At 35.8% G+C, this 21491-nt stretch overlaps 1 protein-coding gene across 10 annotated transcripts in view; it reads right to left on the bottom strand.

Moving 5' to 3' along the window:
• Nucleotides 1-21491, bottom strand: part of TRPS1 (transcriptional repressor GATA binding 1) — a 238773-nt gene that overhangs the window by 120714 nt on the left and 96568 nt on the right. The window lies entirely within an intron of this gene.

The raw sequence follows: 21491 nt of genomic DNA, 5'->3' as shown, positions 1-21491 counted from the left end.
TCCTCTATTCAGTAGTACTTTGACTGGATGGTCCACTAGTTCACGTTCATAGTTACCACTGTGTTTTCTTAAATGTGTCTCTAGTTCCCATCTAGATAATTCGTATCATTCATTATCCTACCTAAGACCTTTGGACATTACTGGTAGCCAATATTTAATAATCTTAAAGAGCAGACAGTCATTAAAATACCATAAAACATTCAATGACATCAATTACTTTACTCTTTTCTTAAAAATTTTGAAACTAAAGCCGAGAAATAAAAACAACTAAACAGAATTACATAATATTCTACTCTTACTAAAAATGATTATATTAAAACTGGGTTGTCACTTCGTTGTGTGTATTTTAGATGAGGATTGAATTTAGATTTATGAAAACGATCCAACCCACTTCATTTCTCAACAGTCAACCTCATAGTATATTTTAATTATACTTTATAAATCCATATTCAAAGAGAACAAATGATTTCACAGTTTTATTTTAAGAATAGATTCAAAGGAGTGAATATGAGTATGAAGGTATATGGATGAAATGCACCGATTACAACTCATTTCACCAATTTTGATTCGTTAAATATCACAAAATAAAAGCTATAGACAACAAAGGTAGTTTATAATCTGAATATATATATATATGTATATATATATATATATATATATATATATATATATATATAAAACATATATATAATACACACACACACACGTACACAACAATAGCATGACAGTGCCTTTAATTTATTATCATCCCTCCCTTTAGGAAAAACAGAAAAGTTTGCCAAATGTCCAAATTGTAAACTTGACCTGGCATTATCTATATACCAGAACCTATTTAGAAAATGGCAAGAGTAGGCAGAATACAACTTTCCAAGGAAGTAAAATGCAAACAAACATAAAAATCTTGTACCAATAGGTGACTTTCTCTAACAATCAAATCAGTATTCCAATATATTTCAGTGTCACTTTGGATGTTATTTGTTTTGATTTCAGAAACATAATAGCTCTTATAGAATAGTTTTTGTTTGCTTTATAAGTTACTCCGAATTTGACATGTTTTATCTTTAGTGTTTCAAAAGGAAATAGTATATGCTCAATGGATAATGTAGGGAAAAATATAAATGTAATGCTCTTGGCATATAAGAATGTTAAGACACACAGTTTTTAATGTTTAAGTTAACAGGTCCTTAGTACTTTAAAAAATATTGTCAAATTACCTACAATTATAATTATTTAATACAAATAGACACCATAAACTTAGGCAAAGCAGTTTGTTTGCATAACCACCCATTACCGTGAGCTGAATTAACCACTACTTTGATTGAAATTGACTAACTTATAAGCACAGAGCAGAGGTTCATTTCAGATACAGGTTGGCGAAAAGAAGGGCATGTGTCCACAAGTACAGAAAAGCAGCTATTAAATAATTCTGAGGAAAAAATCCGAATCCCATGTTAACTTTCCCACAAAGGCCCAGTTCAAATGTTTAAATAATAAAACTGCCAGTACAATTGTCAGCTATATTTGAAGTTTATCACTGACTTTGTAATTTCCTAGAAATTCGGTTTTTAATCTAGCATACAAATTACGGGAAGTTTACTTAATGTTACTTTTTAATTATATTAAGAAATATATCAAATAGTATCATTCTTTTCTGATAAAATCATTAAAATGCCATATCAAACAGCAAACACTGAAAAGATGTTTTATTACCCATACTTTGTTAAGATGACTTTCTAGGCATCAGATTGTTTTCGTTTTTAAATCAGGGAAGGGAGAAGATAATGGATGCTTCCTTTCTCTCCCCCCCTCCCTCTGTTTAATCTCTGTGCAAAGCTGAAATCATCCAATGAGACTCTCTAGCTTTCGCTGGGCCAGTGAAGTATGAGCTATAGAGTGACTTGGATGTGAATTCCTGTCCCCAGCTCTGGGATCTCAGGTAAGTGACTTGGCCCTCTTGTCATTAAAAGCATCATACGTGGTTTAGCGGTCCAGATAGGAAGCAATCATCATAATCGGCTTCAGGAAAATCAGAACTTCTTTCTTGGGTCTCTCTTCTCTCCCTTTTCCCCTGTAAAGAGATTCTCCGCCTCTTGACCTACTCTCCTTCCAGCAAAGGCTGCACCACTGCAGTGCAGGAAGGAGCCTGTTTGTTAACCATCACTCCTTGTATACTGCCTTACCTGAATACTCCTTTTGAGTCCTGTTCTCTGCTTTGAAAAGCTAACTAATCACCTGGAAATGAAACTGTGCTTGGATATAAATACTAGAAAGAAATTTAACATGCGGCGACGCTAAGGATCACTTCTATTTTGGCAGAAAACACTCACAATCACCCTAAACCTAAAGAAAGTCTTAACGTGGGCATTTCAGAAACCAAATCAACAAGATTCATGTGGAGGACTGAGGAAGCAGGGAGGACATTTCAGAAACCTGCAAACCAAGACACAGAGGAAAGCAGGCCAGTTGGAACCACATTTGAAAACCCTTAACTCTTACGTTAAACTCTTGTATCTTCCTAACAGTCATATTACTATTACTCTCCAGTGGGTCTATAATTAAAGTTTCAGGTATCGGTAAATAATGCTACATTCAAATTCATTAGTAAGAATTAGTAAAGGATGAAAAACATTCTCAGCATAATCTCTGATGTGCCTTGTTCAGAATGCCAGTCTTAATCACATAAGCTTCTGATTGCTAACAATTAAAATCCTGATCTCTTTTTCCCCCCTCTAATAGATGAAAGCCTTTGTGAAGAAGATGTAAAATTTGCCCTGTCATATTACTGACAAGTGGCACTGAGCTGGTAAAGTAGTATATTAATACTGATTACTCTGATTAATAGTACCATAAAAATTGGTTCAATAGCGCTTTAACATTTTTTAAAGGATGGATGAGAGACATACTGGGCAGAATATATAATTGGTTTATCTCATTCTATCACAAAGAGATATCTTTGCAATTTATGAGTTAAGGCTGAAGCCAATCTTTTTCTAGTTTTAATCAATAAATTCATTTAAAAGTGAAAACGTCTAATTAAACATACCTCCTGCCTATCCACATATACACTGTCAGACACCTTTAAGAAAAAAACACTCAAAGTTTAGGACAGAGCCTCTTAAATTCAAACATAATCTTCTTCATGCAAATGAGTATGTATTCAGTGTTATAGCATCATCACAAAAGTCAATATTGATTATGTCTCCAGTGTGACAGGTCATAGGAAAATATATAAGATGATAGCATCAATACCGCAAACTCTCCTTAGGAAAAGTAAAAAGTTTCAACACATAAATTGGTTAAAGAAAAAAAAAAATCTCAGATACCAGGGGGTGCCAAAATGTATACAAGTGGACACTTTGGTCAACGTTGCTCAAGCGGTAGTTCGCCGTAATCAGAAGTGTATAGACGCTGACGGTAACCACTTTGAGCACCACTTGTAATTGCAAAAGTCAAACGTGACTTGTATTCACCTTTTGTTATCAGTATATATTGAGTATTACACTTTTAATAGTTTTTTTCCCTTTCTTAAAATGTGTATACATATTTTTGGCACCCTCTGTATATAGCCCATTTTATTCAAATATCAACCCTACAAGATTAGTAGAAAAGAGATTCTCCATCCTCACCCTCCTTCCTTTTTAATAAGCTAAAGGACTACACGTGTACTCGCGGAGTTGCGGGATCATCTAAATTTTTCTAGCTAGTTAAGAATAGAATTAGGAATCTCAGTCAAGTAGCCTTCCTACTATTATAATAAATTGTTAAAAATAGCTCTTCAGAGTAAGATTTAAGATACACGAAGTATTAAATGTAAATTGGAGCTTTACTGGGTAAACTCAAGGAAGCCACTTGTGTTTGGCAGTGCTTTTCATGTCACTACTATGAGGCAACATTCTGATGGGCAACGTTGACCTTGTAAACTGGGATGGATTAAAAAATGCTGCAAAAGGCTCTCCTTGTTTTATAAAAACTATATATATATATACACATATACATACATACACACACACACACACACATATCTCAAGAACAATTTCTAGTGGTAACAAATAACTTGTGGAGAGTTTAACAAATCTTTAACAGTGGGATTTTGGAAAGGAACGTAATAAAAAATAACTTAGAATTAAAAAAAAAAAAAAAAAGAGGGGCAGCTGTGGGCTTAGCAGCCACGGATTCCAGCTCTTAAATTGACACACGTGGATTCCCATGACAGCTCAACCACTAATTAGCTGTGGGGCTTTGGGTAAGTCACTCACCTCTCTGAAGTTCAGCATCTTTATCTCTAAAATGGAGGTAACAATAATTAGTACCTCAATCACTAGATGAAATTTCATGTAAAGCACAGCCCTTTTAACTGCTGACTATTTATTATTATTATAAATTGAAGTTGTGCAATCTAGAAACAGCTGCTTTGCTGTGATCCCTCTGATACAAGAAATCTTCCACCAACCCTGGAAAGGAGCTGCTAAAAAAGACCATGTAAGGAATTCTTGGCACTGGGTAGGAGGTTGTTCTAGTTGATTTCTAAAGCCCTTGGAAATCTATAACTGTCCCTGAAGCTCTCGTCTGCACCTTGACTAACTTAAGTTTAACCAGCCTTTACTGAGATCCAACCACTGTGCATGAAAATATTAACAAGAATCAGTCCTTGACCTTGAGGGACTTTGTTCACTTGGAGAAGAGAGACACACACCACGTCCTGCTTACATGGTGTATCCGTGATACAAGCGCCACAAACTTTGGGTTCAGGAAGAGCCTCTTTCAAGGCTGACTCCTGAACATATGTACATGGAGGACCTCTGTCCCACACTAAAGACTCCATCCTTAACTCTGAAGTCTTGTAGAAGACACACACATCCCTCCAACTGAAGTGTGAAGGATAGATTTCATAGCCACAACACTAGAAGCAAACAGGCCAGTTCACCACTGTACAGGTTTTTCAAAACCAGATTATAGAAAAGATATATACAGGTATGTTCAATAAATTATTTTTGTCTCAATTTTCCAAAACTTTAGGGTACCTGGAGAGTGCATAATTCCATGACGGGTTTGTAAAAATTGAGCTTACCTAAGGCAAATTTCAAAAAGAGAAGAATAAATATTTTTTCCCCTGGCTTTGTGCTTCAAGTTCCCATACTATTCCAGTGCTACAAACTATGGGTTGTTCCAAAAAGTCCACAGTTTTGCTCAGGTTGTGATAAATTTAAATTCTACACTTACTATGTAGTCTTTTCTTCTAGGCTTCTCTAGAGTCAATGCTTATGTACTATATGTGCCCAAGTTCATGACAAATATACATTAAAATTTCGATTTCCATTTTTGCAAAGTAAATGTGACAAATGTATGCTACTAAAGCCTTTATCATCAAAGCTGGATAACTCACATATTTTACGTGAAGGGTATTGAGAGTTCAAAGAAGCAAAGCAGATTCTGATTGTTATGATGCTTCCAGTAAAAATGAATGAAATGATTACTAGTATAAAATTTTTTTTCAAAGTGCTTTTGAATAGACTTGTCTCTATTTTCTAAAACATCTTATATAGCATTAAAAACATAATTGAGCAGAATATGATTACATGGAACAAAATTATGTTCAAAGGCAGATGTAAAATGCATTTTAAAATCTAAGTTGAGGAGAATACATTTGCAACACTTAATTTGGTGCATCCCTTTTATAGCTGGATTGCTAGCACAGCAGAAAAGCAAGCCAGTCCGTCTGCTCTCACCTCCATGCAATGCCTGCCTTTTGCAGGTGTGCCTGAAGGACTGACTTCTCCCTCTTCTCTTTGAATCATCTTGCAGACACTAATGAGCATCGCTCTTCAGCTTTAATTATTGGCCCCTGACAAGTCAACATAATAGGAATCAGCTTAACCAAGCATACTCCCTAGTGACATGTTCAATTACTCAGGTTGTACTTCTCCAGAAGAGGTCTGAGGGGTTGCTAATTTAACACTGTCAAAAAAATAAACATAGGTATCACTTACAGTTTATCTTTTGACCTTTATGTCACCAAATATAACAGGATATGCTTCTCCCCCACCTCCCGGAAAGGATTTGTAGATTAAGTGTGCTACGAGGCCTTTCCAAAAAATTAAAGAATCTGTCTGAGATCCACACGGGTGTATGAAGTTACAGAATGTGCTTTATAATCTGAAAATGCTGGAATGTGTTCAGGGAGTTACTTCACCTCTCTTTAAAAAAAAAAAAAAGATACACTGATCTGCTGTCTGCTACTACGATTTTATCTGTTCACATCGGAAGAAAATAATCCTGCTACTTTTTGTGCAAAAGTTCATTCTCATGAGTGTAAAATGAAATACACAGTCAACTAAGAATTTTAAACATAATTTTACAACAGAAATTTCTAAGTATGTTACACAGCAGATGACACTGATTTACAGTAGTACATCCCTTTCTCAGGGTATGAAAATAAATTAGTATTTGTAATTCAAAACTGCAGCACAGTAGCTTTCTTAGTAAGTTAACTAATATTAACAACTATACTGTAATTGAGCGATACCATTAACAGTCTTCTTTTCATTTTTGCAATCATTTGGTTTTTATGTGTTCCTATTTGTTAATGTCTACCTTTTCCATAACCAACTGAAGATACACTATTTGTCAGCACTTTTCTTTTTCTTCTTCAAAGCACTCTTACCTTCAAATTTTAATCCTGCCAATATCCAGAGTGGAAGGTCCACTCAAGAAATGACTAATTAAACTTGACCTAGAACAATGGTCACAGACTACACCAATCTCAGAATGCTGAAATGTAAAAATGCATCCCTACCTAATAGGAAAATGAAGTGTGCTAGAGAATAGGAAAGAGCTTCACAATTATATTGCATCTATTGCAAAAGGAACTCAAAGCATGTGTACTAATGGTTGTGGGACAATTATAACTTTACATACAAATCTTCTTTTTAAACAACGCAGAAATGATATATTCTCTACTATCTCATTATTATTGAGACTTTAAAAAAAGTCTTTTACAAATATTATTGTGATATCACCTTTATAAGGGGCAGAATTTTATATATTCAATTTGTAACTGCAGTGCCTAGATCTGTGTCTATCTAGCTCAGTTAAAATAAATGTTCTTTAAAAATATTTGTTAAAATAATTAAGGCATGAATGAATAAACAAGTGAGTCGTCCATATTTCTAATGTTTATTTAACTCACTCTAAATAGAAGTATATGTTAATGCTTCAAAAAGTAGCTCATATTTCTTACTTACACTGATATACTAACATGGAGTTGAGGTTGACATGCTGTTAAAAATCTTTCTAGAATAGAAAATCATTTTTGCGGCTAAGTTTGTGATAGTATATATTATTTTGCAATAGTTACACTTTCCTCTTCAATATGAAGATAACTTTTATAAACAGCAATGAATAAATTAGTAAATGGGAAAACTATTTAGGAGAGTATAAATATCACTACACACATGAAATAGCTTAATTTTCTACTCTATTTTTCTAGGTTAAAATACTATGATGGTAGATATTACTGATATTCAAAAACTCCGGGTGCTTTTCCTCAGTCTCATAGCAGCATAGGAGTAAGTAAATTCATATTAGCAATATTGAATCCTCAACAAATAGAGCTGAAATTTGGAAGACAGTACCTGTATTACAGCATATATTATAACTGGGGAATATTTCGGGTTCATGATCTTCCCCCATACAATTACTCCTTTAATAAGCTTATTATCAGACTCTGATAACTAAATATATGCTAAACTCAATTTCTAAATTTACAGTCTTTATTAAGCACTTATGTTTTCCTGACCATCCTCAGAATTTATGTGTATAGTACATAGAGGAAAACATTTTTAATTTTAAAGAAACAATTCTAATATTGGAATGTTTAACAGTATGGAATATTAGTAAATATTTACATAAGAGTGTTTATACGTTATTTCTCATCCACGAAATTAATTTCTTAGAAGCGTTCTTAAAGTTAATGCAAAGCAAACAAATGAGGGAAAATCTGTAAAACTGCCTCAGAATTCCTAGGCATTCATGAATAATAGGAGAGGATATTTTTCTTCCTCTCACGCTCTCAGAACAGATGCACTTAAGGATGGAGCCCCCACCTGTCGTAAAAAGGAGCTTTTTAAAATAACAGGACAGTCAGACCGCCTAGCCCCACCCAGGGTCCCACTTCCGACCCAATGTCCCTGTACAGGAGGGCACTTCTATAGCCCTGAATTCAATGATCACTCCTTTCCTAGAGCCAATCTTACTTCAAACACATGATAAAACAATGAGCAAAATAAAACGATTGCTTTCAGGTGACAAAATTGAACTGTGCTTCATTTTCCAATTTTAAACTGAAATCCCTCTACAACGATTACGGGCAAAAGCAGCCACACATTATGGCAAACGAGAAACGCAACATCGTCTGCAATCAAGGGTTCACATCAGTTCAATAGCACATCCCTCACTGTCGGTTAAATGTGAGATTTATCAATGTAATAATAGAAGCAGAAATAAAAAGGAGCGGAGGCCAAAAAAGGAGGGAAGTCTTCCAAAGAGATTAGAAAAGGAGGCAAGTCAATGGAACTGAGATAAGGGGCGGTAGCTCCAGATGGCACAGGTTCAGAGGAGAAGGCCCTTTGAGAGGTGTGACAGTGTGAAGAGGGAGACAGGAGGCCCAGGGGGAGGTGAGGAGAGAGACAAAGAAAGGAACAGAGAGACTGACACCAATTGGATAATGAGCACGAATGAAACAGGCCAAAGGGGTGAAAATGAATGGTTCTACCTCAAACACTGAGGTATTCTTCTTCCACTTCATCGTTACAGAGCCCTTCCTATCTCTTCCCAAAATATCTTCAGGAATCTCATTCCCCAAACACCCAAATCCCAGAAGCTACTAACTGTCAAAGGCAAACACAGTATATAACAGGCACTTAATAGTCATTGAGTTTTCACAAGGAAGGCTCTTCTGAATGGATGATTCCACACTAACAATTTAGTTAAAATTACACTTAGTTTTTGTTTCCTGCTCCTCTCTGCTATCTTTGCTGTTTATAACTTTCAGTAAAATGCCAAGTAAAATTTCAATTAATCTACATTACCAGGTTACATGTTCCAAATGTCAGAGTATATAGGGCGTATGTAACAGATTATTTTGACGTTTGTGTATCATTCCCACCCCCACCCCTGCAGCTGATACATTCTGTTCAGACAAGAGCATGTGAGGCAGAAGCTGATGGGGACAGGACAGAACATGTAAATCTCCATGTGGTCAGGTGAATGGAGCTTAGACCAGTCTATCTCCACCTATGCAAATCAGCAGCACACCAGTAACACCTTCTGTTACGACAATGCTAAACCTCTCTCAGAACTTGCAGAAGTGCGGTTTCAATATATTCTAATCATTCTGCATACTCACCTAAAAAAAGATGGTAAAAGATCAACCATTCCAAGATAGAAGACCCAATATAATGGCAACTGCTAAGTATTAAGATTCACGCTGGCAACTATCACGTCCTCAAAAAAGTTTTGAATTTGTCTTTTGAATACTGAGGCTGTTTGCAGGGTATACTTTTTTCTGGTTGCTTTGAAAAACCATGATCTTCTAAATTCCCAACTTTTTTTTACTGATACATACATAGACTATTCAAATTGGCTATTACCACTCTTACAATGCCTCCAGATCCAGTTAGTAGGACTGACTCTAGTTCCAGATCCCAGAGTCACTTTTACAGGTCTCAAAAGTCAATGTCTTTGTTGAAAATCAATTTCCTTTATTTATTCTGTGTCCTTTCAATATTCATATGGTACACTGCTACCGTATCTGTCAAAAGTAATGGCAACTGTCATTGCTGTGCCACTCCATGGGCCTCTGTTCTTGTGTCCAAAACAGACTGCATGATTCTCAAGCCAAAAACACATCCTATTATTATATATATTCCTAATTTTTTTTTTTTGTCCTTTACACACAAACATCCATTCGGCAAATCTGGTCATCTAATTGGGGAAATCTTCTGTCTACGATCTCTAGAAATTCAATCATGTCTAGTGGCATTCCCTAATTTTTATGATGCTAAGTATGCCTATATACCATATCTCCAAGCTGTCTACGTTAGCTCTGGCACCTTTTACCCTACAATGTATCAGCCTAAATATATCAACCTATAATATATGACCCTAAATCATATATCAGCCCATGCAAAGGGCAGGTTCAGTGCCAGAGTTTACTGGTTACTTAAGACCCTATTTCCTACCCTCATGTGTCCCAAATTCACAGGCTGATGATGAACAATGACCACACTGAAACTTGCCCCCTTCCCTCCCCCAAAATGGAAAAGCCTGCACTAGATCCAAGATGAGCAAACATGATCCTTGAATGGCAAGTGGTATTACTATACCCCATCCCAATATCACAGCATATTTCAAGCATCATAGCTATTGTCTACCTTTTATCTCAGAATTGGGGAAGAAAAATATATTTCTAAAGATGTGTTTGTTTGTCAGTGACACTAAGACACACAAAAGCACTACTCCTACATCCTAATGTAACATTAGTAATTACGGTGCAATTAAGAGGTGATGTTTTCTTAAGAAAATCTAACCTTGGGATTCAATTAACCAGATTTCTAAGTCTGAGGGCAGTCCTAAACTGAATTCATACAACAGATAGAAAAGAATGGTTCTGCCCTTCTTACCAACATGAATGAAAGGTTAGTAACTTCTTTATACTTGGAATTTCTGAGATACTCTGTAAACTACAGCCTCGGGATAAATGGACACTTGATCCCATTAGAGGTACATAACAACGTATTATTAATAAAGACAGCTGTCATTTACTGTTAACATTGGAAAAAAAGTTGATGAAATAAAGATAAAACCTCCTATTGGCTTTCAATGAAAGCTCTTGAATTTTTAGATGATTATAAATAGAAATCAGAAAACAAGTAAGGAGGGGAAACAGTCAGTCAATGTTTAAACCTAGCTACCCCACCTCTCCCAGCAGAGAGAGAACTAGACCCAAGGCCAGAGCCTGAGTGCCCAGGCACCCTGGAAGCAGTCTTACACAGAATCCAATGTTAAAATTTGGCATAAGGAATATTGATTCTCAGGGCTTCTCAGTATTCCTCAGTGCTTCAAAGCATTTTAGCAATTAAGTATGTGAAAACACTCTTGGTAGTGTAAGATTCACTTTGTGGATTTATATTCTCCCATTATTGGCCTGTACTTAATCACTGCTTTTTTTCATCATCTACTCAGTGGGGTTCTGTATAATTAAGATTTTTCAAATCCGTAATTACAATTATATTTCCGTAACATAGTTTTATGACGAATTGCATGTGCTTTTAGGGTTATCAAATTATCTAGAATCAAACCTGCTAGACATATGAAAGCACTGTGCTAATGATAAAACAACAGCTATAACTAGAAATGATAAAGAATCTTTGGAATGCTAATGTGGTACTTTTTTTTTTTTTAAGAAAAAGTACAGCGAGGTGAAATTTAAAACCAATTGTTTTTACAAAGACACTCTGCCTCAAGATTTCATTTGTAAGGATAGCATTGCTGCCAGAATACCTGTGGTCTTCAGTTGTGCTTAAGGAAGCTTAAGCTTTATGTAAAATATACCCATGTTTTAAAATCTACTAAACACTTTAAAGTCTCAAGATAAAGACTGCTTTTACTCCTTAATGTTAATTCTTCAGCATTGCAAAACATATCAATATTTATGAATGACAAAATCCATTTTAAAATCATATGAAGATTTTTTTTTTGCCATTTATTCTATCTGGTTTATTAATATGAATAAAAATGCCTATTTATTATCATCCATGGCTGGTGTCGGTAAAGCAATATGTTACCAAGCGGCACTTGAAATAATTGACAGAAAAGTGAGAGTATGTTATTCACTGGCCTTCTAAAACAAGCTTTTAACATTTTAAATCTAGGTATTCATCTTTGTATGGCATTATTACTTGGAGAATAATAAATTTATATAAAGTGTCAATTTTAGGGCTCTGATAAGAACTCTAAGTAGGTGTGAGCTCATCCTGATTTATTCCTAGGCCTTATACACCACAAATATTTTATGTTCATTAATCTTGACTGTTCAGATACACAAAACAAAGCAACTACCATATGAGCAGAGACATTTCCATCTAGCTTACTACTGAATAGCCCACACCCAGGTTAAAGCCCTGCTCTTAGTTCAGTAGACAGATACGTGTTTATTGAATGTGTGAATCAGTACAACTTTGAGACCACACGAGGCCATTATTTTTAGGGCAACTCAGAGTTCACAAATAAAATAAAATTTGACATCAAATTTCCAAACATTCAAAGAAAAATTGAAACGCCTGTCAATTTTTGCAATTGCTTTTTGAATACACTTTTCCCCATGTGTGTATCCTTAGTATAAAACTGAACCATCAAATTGTTGATTTTAATAACAGCCAATGATGAATAAGTGGGCCTTTTAATCTTTTTATATAATTCCTTTAGTAACATCTCATGCTTATATAACATTTTATGCTTAGTAGTAAATGTGTGAATGTTGAAACTTCATCCTGGGACTGCCTGGGAGGCACTAGGAAACTGAGATACCCAAACTACAAGAATGAGTTACTTGTACTTTAAGAGAATTTAGGGATATCCCCCTTCCATCCACTTTCATGTTGCTGTCTATCAATCTTTTTCTTTTTTTTTGGACTACAAGAAAAGTAAAGTCAACATTAAGGCTCAAATCATTTCCCAAAGATAGAGGGTAACTGTGGGCATTCAAAATCCAGAAAGGCTATTTTCCCAAACTATAAAAGGCATCAGGAAAATACAAACACTGAAATCAGCGATCAATATCAAGCCTATCCAAAAAAGCAATCCATGAAAAAAAAATTTTATTTAGAGTCCTCACAACCTTAACGAGGCAGAGGAATCTTTGCTGACTAAAGCTAGAAGTTAGCAGAGAAAAGAAACAAAGACTGTTTTCATAAAATCATAACAACCACGTTGCTAAGGTGTAAAGGGGCCGTTTAAATATCTAGGTTACTTTGTGCCTTGAACTATTTTGAACATTCCAGGGAATTGGTGCTGAATCCATTTTAGGGAAGTCCCAAATGCAAAATTACTTGCACTGTGAGAAACGTTAAAAGAAACGCTGACGACTGTGAGTGGGTAAAATAATTTGTACACTGGTGTAAACTGCCCGTTAGGTTATAAAGTTTGCTTTTTTCAACTGTAGGCAAAACTTTGGAGCCTTTCAGAAAGGAGACTGGACAAATGCCTTGCAGTGATATGCATATTTATGTTTTTACAATGCTACCTGGCAGGCAGCATGCTGAGGAAATAAATTATAATTTTCACTCCCTTTTTGACTGCTGAAATATGAAGAACCATCACTTTAGCAAAAAAGAAAAAAAAAAAAAAACACACACAAAGAAACTTCCCTGCTGAGCTGGTAACACCAAGGAAAAAAAAGACAACTTAAATGCAGAACGTCTGATTTAGGAGGTAAAAAAAAAAAGGCGGGGAGGGATCAAACTCTATTTACCATTTTAACATTAACATTCTCTTCCTTCATTACCTCTAACACACTTACTAAAACTCAAGGTAAAAAAGTCTCAAGTTTTATTTTCATAACGACAGAAGTAACATTAATTATGGATTAGTGCTGCGATTACTTCAGACTAACACAATCCTTTCTATCCGAATGTTTCAGAACATTTTATAAACAAACTTCGGTGGTACAAAGTGGGGTGAGTGTGAATGTTACACGTATTTTTGAAATGCTATTCCTGGCTTTTGACACTTACCAAATATTAACCTGTATTCTGGTCATTTGTATGCATGGTTTATCTTCCCTAAAAGACTAAAAACACCATGACGGCAAGGGCTGCATTTGGTCATTTGTATACGCAGTTGGTAATGTCCAATTGCACGTGTGAACACATGAGCATGCGTGCATGTGCAGGTATACACACCTACACACACACACACACACACACATCAAGCACTAGTTACTTATAAAAGTCCACATGGGTCAATTTGGGGAGGCCTAACTGAATATAGGATAAGCCACATTTCTATCAGCTGTATTGGAAGAAAAGTGGTATTTTGCTCTCCCAACTTCCTTAATCCTGTTTTGATTATTTCCCTCAATTGTTGCAGAACTCCAGTAGCAAAAAGGGGTGCAATTTAGGGGACATATTAAAAAAACAAATACAAATTAAGCAATGGAAACAGAATTTTACCCTGGTGACATTTAGAACAAAATGAATTAAATGAAACGGACTAAGCGGAGAGAGATGGCATGAATAATATCTAAAGATCTTTTCACACACAATATGTATCTTTAAGTTATTGGCTCAAAACACACACAGCTACTAATGCAGGCAAGAAAACAATGAGAAGTACCTAACCTGGTCTGATTGCATTAACAATACTACAAGCATGTACTGAAGTACAGAAAAATATACACATTCATCTAAAAAGTCTTCAATTGCTAGTAAAAACAAACACGTCGGGGTTACCAACCTACACCCATCATGCCAAGGAAAAGAAAGCCAAATGCCTTAATCACGTGCAGTTCTGGATCAACAAATCTGAAAGTATTTTTTAAAACTTAATTACAAAAAAAGATTTAAATTTCCCTGGTGCTTCTGTAAATGTTCCCTGAGTAATAAGCCATGGCAATATATAACGACTGTACACTGTGGACAGGGAAAAAAAAAAGTGAGGAAGGTAAGTATGAGAAGGCACTTTTTTGTAGGCCGGTAAAATTCATGCTCTTAACATTATGATTTTTTAAAGTAACTCAATGATATTAAAAATAAAAATCCTAACTCAGCAGAGCCACTTAAAAGTATTTATGTGAAATAGGAAGACCACTCCCTGTATTTCCAACCTCTCAACATTCCTTTTATTCTGATTCTTCTGACGGATTAAAAAGCAGAAAAAAAGGATGTTTACTTTTGTCATTTTTAAAATATATTTTGATCACTGTTTTTCAAAAGTTTCTTAGTTAAAAGAAACACTTTTCTAGTGTTGGTACTTAATACAAATCCGTAACTAGACTTATCAAAAATTATTCCCTCTTCGTTTTTCCTCCAAAAAGAACTGAAACTCAAATCAGTTAGTCAGTGCGACTGCCAAAAAAAATGCTTAACCAACGCAGTACTGCAGTTTACATAAGGGGAAAAAAATTGGGGTGGGATTTTAGTAACATGATTTATTTGAAACAACTTTCAGTCTAACTGGAAATAGACTATATTAAGGACTAAACAAAATTTTGAATTTTTTTCAAGTTTCCAAGTACAAGTGCACCGATAAGAAAATACACTTCTATTTCCAAACAATAGAAAGTACTTGCTTAAAAAAATTGAGAAAAGGAGTAGTGTTTCAAAGGTGGGGAGGAGATACATAAATTTTCTACCCTCTAGTACAATACAGGCATAAACAGTAAAGGAATGTCTCCAGTTCATGTGTGTGTGCGCACAGACGCATGCATGCACGTGTGGGTACGTGCATTTTCTCTCTCTTTTCATTAGTTTTATTAGATTGACTAGGATTTACATTAAAGGTTGCTGATCACCTAAGGCAAATAGCATGATCAAATAGATTAAATGAAAAGCAACCAGCCTCAACAAGCACTACGCAAAATGTGGATTGTGTGAATGAAACTCTTGTCTACTGTACTGACATACTGTACCCATTAGCAATGACTTGGATAATTTCTAAGAAAGCAAAAAAGAAAAAGAAAAAAGAAAAAGCACATATGACCCACCCAACAAATACTTATCACTAAACAGAACTGGGAGTCCTTTAAAGGTAGATAATAAGCGTTTCGGAAGTCGAGATTGACAGTGTGCTTTGGAAGATTTTCTCCCTCTTTTTCTGTTGTCTGCACTTTCTTATTCACCACTCAGGAAAGGCAACTTGACACTGGTTTCTGTAACCAACCTGGTCCGGCAGGATTTCTCACACACCTTGCACAAAAGGCTAACCCCTTACAAAGTACTTATTTCAAATTTACGTCAAGGTTGAGTGAATTGCAGCCAGGCAACTGCGCTCAAAACGTAATGTAAAAATCTCCTCTGCTAATCACTAAACCGGTGGTTTAGCTAGAAGGGGGGAAAATTAAAACTTTGTACTGTTTCATTTCCTCTTATGCAAATGAGAAAGAACTAATGAAAAAAAAATTCAAAGAAATTTAAACACTTTGTTCATTAATTTACATAGAAAATCTAAGTCTCCAAAAGTGACCATACCAGTTTACTTTAACAATTTAAATCTTCTATGAGCCCCAACTGCATTATTTTTCACTTGTATTCACAGGCCCTCCTGTCTTTACTGTACTCACTTGAAGTCCCCTAACTGTCATAACGCATAAACTCCAGCTGAGGTATTAGGTGTTATGATAACTCATGCAATGATAATGGGTATTTCTGAAGTATATATCTCCTAGGGGAAACCAGTGCAATCTTGGGTGTATTTAATATTGTCGAGGTAAAACATACTCGGGAACCAGTGAAGAAATCTGCTTCTACTACCACTGGAAAAAAACATGTGCACTTTCCTATGCAGTCACATACAACCTTAATGATCCACAGAATTCTCTAGAGAACTGGAAGCATCCTAAACATTGTTCAGGTTCTGCAGAGAGCAGTGCTCAACTCTCACTCCTGTCACCACCATTTATGAACCGGGCCTGTCAACATTGCCAAAAGGCCCAGGAATTCATGTTACATTACAGTTTATACTGTGAGGAATAAGAGAAAAATATCAGTGATTAAACAAGATACTATGAGGTATATTATTTGAATTTGCAATAAAGATGTGCTATGTCTTTCTTGACTCAGCTACAGTAAGTCTTCACTTAATGACCTCCATAGGTTCTGCGACTTAAGCAAAACGACGTATAATGAAACCAATTTTACCACAGGTTAATATATAAACAAGAGTTAAGTTCCTACAGCATCTCATCAACACTGAAAGGAAGTAACATTGAACTTGAAACACTATTTGAGGACCGGCAGCGTATACATTGGAAAAGAAGTTATGCTATAGTTTTCACAAGGTATATTTTAATCTTGCATTAAGTATTTCTAAACTTCACTTGTTATAATGTGTACAGCAGGCTATACCTGTTTGTTTTTTTCTTGCAAAAATTGTACATTATTGGTAGGGGAAACAACAGCAAAAACAAACAATAGAGCCTGATGACACAAGTCTATTTACACAAAAGTTTGAAGCAAAAATCAATTAGGACTGTATCAGTTTATACAGAAAGACATGACAATTTATTTCATGGGACTGGACAATATGGTGACAGATGGGTTTGGAAAGCTTGAAAATAACTGGTGTATGTTTAAACAGCTGATAGTGCCCATTACACATACCGTATGGTCCATCAATTATTCCTTTCCAGTTTTTGGTGCCAAAATACTGAATTCAACCAACCCCCTCACCACGTTGGTACCCCAAGATTTCTGTCCATTCCTGCAACAGACGTGGATGAGAGGAACATGTTTAGCTATAACAAGGGGTCACAATGCTATCTAATTGCTTAGATAGTTCTGTTCAGAATATTTCTCTGTCCACCACACCCATGGCACATTTGTGTAATATGTTATTGTCACATGGGTATGAGAGGCCACTGGGCACACATGGGCACCCCTAAACTGGCTTGGCATTTTTAAAAGATCCTTATCATCATTCCCTTTTGAAATTCAAGTTAAAGACTCTGGGCCTTCATTCTGACAACCCCCAGGTGTGAAACAAAGACTCCTGCTGACAGAGAAGCTATAGTTAAATGATACATGGCAGTGTGAACTGTTTGCTGCAGTAGTGCTGACAGCCACAGGTGCTTTTGTTTTCTAAGTTCAGAAGGCTCTCACAAGCGGTCCTCCAATCCCATCTTTTTGCAGGCTGGCCCGCAAGAAGACTCAAAGGCTATTTGTAAAAAATCCCAACTCTGTAGGTATTCTGTTGGTAAAGTCTGACGGCATGTACACCTGTCAAAAGACGTAGACGAAGATGAAGGATGGCTCATGTGGCAGAGGCACTAATTAGATAAATGGAGAATTAGTTGTCTCTTTTTATTTAATTACATTGGAAAAAAATGACAATGCGTTTTTTGTTTTCTTTATTACAAAACATACTGGAGTTTCCTGTTTTGATTTTATTTTCCATTTCATGAGACTGTGCTTCCACACATATATTAGTGAGCTCGCCAAAGTACTACAAAGCAACCGAGTTTTAAATCAAAACGAAAAGAAAAAATTCCACCCAATTATCTTGGCTTCTGTAATTTGGTGGAAACTGTAAGAAATTGTCTTTTCAAGGTGCACTAGCTGAGAAAATGATCCTATGAGCAAAAAAGCAATATAATTTAATCATAGGTTTACGGACTACACTTACAATTGAAGTAATTCACAATGCCATCTAAAATATATATTTGGTGCAGTAAAAATAACAGCACCAAGAAATGAGAAGCATTATGCTCCATAATTCTGATTTCACCAAAGGGCAACATTTTTTATCACACGAAATTAAAGGAACCAAAGACATTACTCGAAACTTCAAGGGGAAGGAATTTCTAAGTTCACCTACAAACAACACTGTCTACCTAATCTTGTGATGTCGTTTTCATGTTGGTTATACCTACCTGTACTGTGACATACCTGTTTGTAAGAGCACGGCCAAATGCTATTTTAAAATAAACTATACGTACTGAATTGTGGGCATATGTACCTAAACATATCATTACGAGCACAAATGTGTGTGTGCGCGTGTGTGTGTATGTATCTTCCTGTCTACATGTCATATAGTCCCTTTAAGGTCTTAGTGGATAATCAGAAAAGCTGCGTGTAACCAATCTATAGACAGGCTGGCTTTGTAAAACAATATAAAATCACCAACCAGACTGCCCAAAAGCAGGGTGGTCAGAATTATGGAAAGAAGCTACACTCCAGCTCCCCGAAGCTTGTAGCAAAGAGAAAAGTTGGTCTACTGCTCAAGGCCAGCTGGCAGAATAGAAAATGATGATTATCCAGGTCTCCCAAGCATCAAACAGCAGAAAGAACCTGGCCCATGTGTTCCAGGCTATATGGCACTATAGGAGGGGCTGTGTCCAGGTTCCCTAAGCCATGCTTTGTTTTTCTGTTGTTGTTTTCAAATTTCTTTCTTTCTTCTTCTTTTTTTTTAAAATAGCCAGCTGGCAGTCTTAAGACCAGAGGAAATGTGGAGAATGGCAGTACTCCAGAAATCAGAAAACAGTGAGAAGAAACAGAATGTCATCACTTTTGCCATTCTTTCTTCAAAATACTCAGTGACTCTTCACTAAGTAATGGCAATGGGATCCTCTGACTCTGTAAGAATGTTTAGCCATCTATGGAAGTTATATAATAAAATCTGAGCTAATCATACACTTTCAGTTTGCCCAGGTTTAATTAGAAATCAATTTATTTCAATATCTAAGCAGTTAAAAATGGATTAGTAGCTATAACTTCACCAAATTTTTCTATGAAAATAAGATGTCAAATGGAGGGGGAAACTGAGTAAGGCAATTCCACTGCTTCAGCATCTGATGATGGAATATCCACTCCAATAATGTAGTATGTTTGCTGCATCTGCCTCCACTTTTTATCCTAAATCACCCCGAACATTTCACTCATCTGAGAAAATTTACATTGTTTTCCTCTTTCTTAACAACTGTAGCAGTTTGCACCACTGAAAGGAAAGGCTGGTTGACACTGTCAAGTCATATACTCAGGCATATATCTAAGAAATAACTTGCTCCAAAGACAGAGAGATAGGGGGATAAAAGATTCACCACATGGTGAAAATAAGTGGCTCCATTAAATGCCACCAAGGGAATAACACATCAACACTATAGACAAAAACTCCATACAAGAGTTCCGAGTTACAGACATATTTTTTCCACATGTTGGTTTTTCATTTCTACCTTCACTCTGATCTAACAAAATTCTGGATAGACACAATTATTTTTTCAAATTATCTTCTAATATTAGAAATAGGAGAGTAACGACCTCTTCACATTTTCAGGTGCATGACCTTTGACACAGAAATTCCACTTCTAGGACTCTAGCCCAGAAGGATCTGTAAACAAGATACGCAATGCAATATACAGATGACGTATTATAGAACTGTACACTTGAGCGTTGCATAATGTCACTCCAATAATGTTAATAAAATTTAAGAAAAAGATATCTTTGATGACACTATCTGTAACAGTGGCAGAATGAAAACAAGTTGCTCAGTTAACAGTGTTTAAAAAAACAACAACCCACTATACCTCCTCTCTATACCAAGACCAAACTTCCTACATGTTAAGAAACATATTCACAGCAAATACAAGAAATAGAATTTGGAATAAACACTGGTACTGTGACTTAAAAGTTCTAAATGGCTTGGTAACAAAGTTTTCCAAATACCTGAAGCCAGTAGCCTTGCTAAGAAAGGTGCCACCCACCAGGTCACACCTATATGTCATAGGCAGAAGAGGAGAGGCCATACCAGGCACCTCTTACTACCAACGTGGCCTTCTGCTATTATGCTTGGTTCCATTCCTGGCCTCACTGTACAATCCACATGTCACGTTTCCCTGAGCTTCCTGTAGAAGAGTTAAATAACTCCTTTCAGCACTCATGATATAGCAGGGATTAGAAGGTTGGGTACCATGGCCTTCTAGTTCTAAGAGACTATGGTTTAATTCCTCTCACATATAGAGTTTCACATCATTCTCTTTGTAAAGGGAGCTTCTGGGTAGTTATAGAATTACTCAATGTAATAGCTTAAGGGAAAGGCAGTGAAAGGAAGAATGGGAATGGGAAAGAAAGAGGGGAAGAAGGGGGAAAGCATTTCCTGAGATTGTACCATATGCCATCACCAACATTAAAATATTTACAGGGGAACCTGGTTTTTTCCTCATTTAAGGGGACATGACTAACTCATCAGTAATTTGGGGGTGGTTTGTAATATAAGACCTGGTATTATTTTAATATAATATAAGACCAGGTCTTATATAATATGATATGTCATGACATGACATGACACGGGGTCTTATATAAGACCAGGTCTTATATAATATATTATATAAGACCAGATCTTATACTAATTTTTGCTCCAAACGACGCATTAGAGCTGATGGTCTGGCTAGGTCTTATTTTTGGGGAAACACGGTAGTACATTTCAATAATGATTGGGGGGGGGGGCGCATACCAAACAACGTACCATAAGTATTGTAACAAACTTCTGAGGTTGCATAGCTTGAAAAAATATACTTGTGCAAAAAGAAGTTTAGAAAATGTCTAAGTTTAAAACAGCAATTATTTCAGACTAGAAAAAGGGTAGTCTTACATATTTGAAACATCATAAACCTACCTGAAGAAAATGAAATGAATGCAGTTTCCAAATTTAAAAAAAATAGTTCTAAGAAATGATGGATTACATGTATGATTTCAGGACCTCTCTAGTTTCTCATGGAAATAAAT

This window comes from Rhinolophus sinicus, chromosome 6 (genome assembly GCF_057876585.1).
Source record: "Rhinolophus sinicus isolate RSI-liver-muscle chromosome 6, RSI-T2T, whole genome shotgun sequence".
NCBI lineage: Eukaryota > Metazoa > Chordata > Mammalia > Chiroptera > Rhinolophidae > Rhinolophus > Rhinolophus sinicus.
The sequence above is the reverse complement of the archived record's forward strand: the minus strand, read 5'-3'. Positions and strand labels throughout refer to the sequence as shown.